Source organism: Pinus tabuliformis, chromosome 9 (assembly GCF_031772625.1).
Source record: "Pinus tabuliformis cultivar Carrire ecotype Pingquan chromosome 9, CPIR1, whole genome shotgun sequence".
Lineage (NCBI taxonomy): Eukaryota > Viridiplantae > Streptophyta > Pinopsida > Pinales > Pinaceae > Pinus > Pinus tabuliformis.
Window position 1 is genome coordinate 1,882,197,044 of NC_142307.1, and position 3,318 is coordinate 1,882,200,361.

Here is a 3,318-nt window from a genome sequence, read left to right on the forward strand (position 1 = left end):
CACCTATGAAATCAAAGCAAAATTAAACACACTTGCATAAATTAAAATTGCATGAATGAAAATCTAATCTACCTTACATTCTACAAAGCAATATTTACAAAATGAAATCTACTCTACTTACATCCTAATATGCTCCATGACATCTACTTCACATCTCCTTCCATGTTGAGAACATCAAAGCTTTATTCAATTTCTTCAAAAGTACAAAGTACAAAAGCTTTCAAAAGCCATGGGACTAACAAGCTAAAAGGACTAAGAAAAGACTAAAAAGGACTAACAAATGAAGGAGAGAGATCTCCTATTTATACAAAAAGATGAGAGCCATCTCATTAATGAGAGTCCATGAATCTCTCCCTCTACCTCTAGAGTCCTAATTAAAATAGGAACTGATAAGACACATGTCTTTTTAGAGTTACAATACAATTAAGAGATGTGACACATATCCTCATGATCCCATGATTCTTTCCAACCAAATTCGAATTTGGCCTTGGGGTGCCACATAAGGGTCTTCTAGAAGCCTCCTTTCAACCTACACATGTCAACAATCTCAACTCATTTGTTAGGTATAAGCATATGCACATTATTTTCTAATGTTTAACCACAAATTCACTTAAAAGGCTTAGAAATAATAAAGATTGGAAAAACATAAAGGTGGCCCAATGATAATGAAAGTGGGATGAATGTGGTGACATAGTAGTAAAATGGAGGTGAAATGGAGGTGATATAATGGACATAATAGTGAAAGTGTAATGGAAATGAATGACATTTTCAAGACTCAACATACCCCCCAACTGAAGCTATTGCATGTCCTCATGCAACATATATTACATTGACTCTTTTGATCCTTGAGCTTTGGCTTAACTTTGCATGATATCATTTGATAACTTCATATTTCTGCAAAGTGTTTCACTTGAATTGCAACATGGTTGGTTCTTGTGTTACAACCATTTTTTTGTTGCCTTCTATTTTGATCTTTGAACTTTGCATAATGATATTTTGATTATTGTTGCAAAGTATATCTTTATTGGATTGCATGATGGTTGGTTCTTGTGTGACAACCATGATTTTGTTTGTATCCAATTTATCCTTTAAGCACTTTTTCAAAAGCCATTGTATGCTCATAATATCAATGTAATAATTAATATATGTTGGAAGTATGTGAGCTCTTGAATATGATTTGGACATGGCAAGATATGAATATGAATGTATTCCCCCCCCAACTGATGGTATTGGCAATTTTATGAAATGAGGAAGAGAAATGTTTTTCCAACAATTATCATTCTAGCTTTTTATGGAATTCTATGGTTAAAAGTTAGAAAATGCCGTACCTTCACTTACCCTTTGGAATGGATGAGTTGTATGTGTGGTGGCTGAAAATTTCTGATCATATTCTTCTTCAAGTGGCTGAACAAGAGGAGTCATGGATAGAGAGATAAGATGGCTTTTTATTGCTTCTACTAAAACTTGCTGAATCTGCTTCAAAATGCTGAAAATAATAGTCTTCATGTCTTCAAAACTCATTGGCACAATTCCTACTATGTGAAAAGATGTTCTGATGTCGAACATAGTAGGAAATTGTTGGCTTAGTGGCCATTAATGGATGCCACTAGTCAACACGAGAACTCTCACCATTGATGACAATGAGAGTCAAGATGCCCAAACACATCTTGCTAGGTACGAATGAATTTGCTGATGTCGAGTCACCTAGAAGATCTGACGAACAAGGGACATTAATGTATTCCCATTGTTTGTCAGCATGAGGACTTGCTATTAAGGCATGCAAGTCTCAAGGTGTTTTTACAAAGAACTTAGACTCAAAGGACTATGGACTCAATAATTTGCATTGAAGCATGGCTTATTTTGCGGAATGAAAATGACAAGTAATGGAAAGTGAAAATGGAAGATGGAAATGGAGAACAGAAATGGCAATGGCAATAAGCATGTGAATGAGCCTCTTGCTTTTATTTGTGGGTTATGAATGGACAAAAAGAGATGGAAAGTGTATGTGAATGTAAGTGGAAAGTATGGAGTGGAATAAGGTGAATGGTTTATTATGAAGTATGGATGTGATGGATGGATGTGATGGAGACAATAGTATCTGAAAGTTTTTCAAGTGTTTGGATCTGATTTTACATCAGCATATTTCCTCTTTGTTGCTGATCATCCTCTTATGAAACAAATTGGTCTCTTTGAGAGACACCATTCTCTTGTAGTCATTTGTCCTTCCTCCTGAAACCTGCAAAAAACTAATACTTCTTCTGCAATGGGATGTAAGATTATCAAAGGAGAGAGGTGATCAATCTCTCTAGTTATGATATTTACACACAAAACTAAGAATTTTTATTAATGAAACAAGTTCTCAAAGGAAAAATCAAAAGAATTTATACCTGCTTTGGAATTAGTGCCTCAAGTTGATGTTGCTTCTTTTCAGCAATTTATTTCATTATTTGCCATTTCAAACTCTAATGATATATTTCTCACTGTATAGATCTTGTTGAGATCTTTCCAATGGTACTTAAATCATCAAAATCTGATTTTGTATGAGAAAGATAGGCTGATTTGAACAATGAGGTTTTTCTGGCTGCGGAATTGGGGAACAACTCTGTAGCTAAATATCTTGAATAAAAAGTTAGCCATTCATCTTTCATTATCAGTTCAAAATTAATCAATACCTTCAGAAAAGTGAGAAAATAACTTGTTCATTTCATTGATTCAAAATTATTATTTTTTTCTTGACATGCAGCGACTTAGTGTGGCGACTCAGTGTGGCGACTTTGTGATAATACACAATTTGACTTCCCTTTGACCGGGGTCTTTTCATCAAATTTGACCGAATGAATAGGACACCATCCATGTACTGACATTTCCCTAGCTACCCATGTGACTTGTTTTGCCTGATGACACCTGCAACCTAGAGTTTAACAAAACAGCTGCGGAATCTGGGATTGGCTGCAGAAACGCTGTATTGGCTGCGGAAAGTGCAGAGTCTAGAAAGTGCTGTGAAATGGAGTGGCTGTGTGGACGTTCAAGGGAAGAACAAACTAAGCAGTTTCCCCATCTCAACTTCGGCTGAATCTTTGACTGTGTATGGATGCTCAAGGAGGATGCTCACAGGAAAGATGGATAGACTACGGCTATCAATGGAATAGCCACAGTGTTATGCGAGGTAATACCAACACTGCTTACATCTATGACTGTCATAAATCTGGCATAGAAAAGAACTGTCATAAATCTACCATTTTTTCTATGGTTCTGACATTATTAGTAGCAGGATTATTTGTTCATTTCGGCCAGATCTGGACTCGTTTTTTTTTTTTT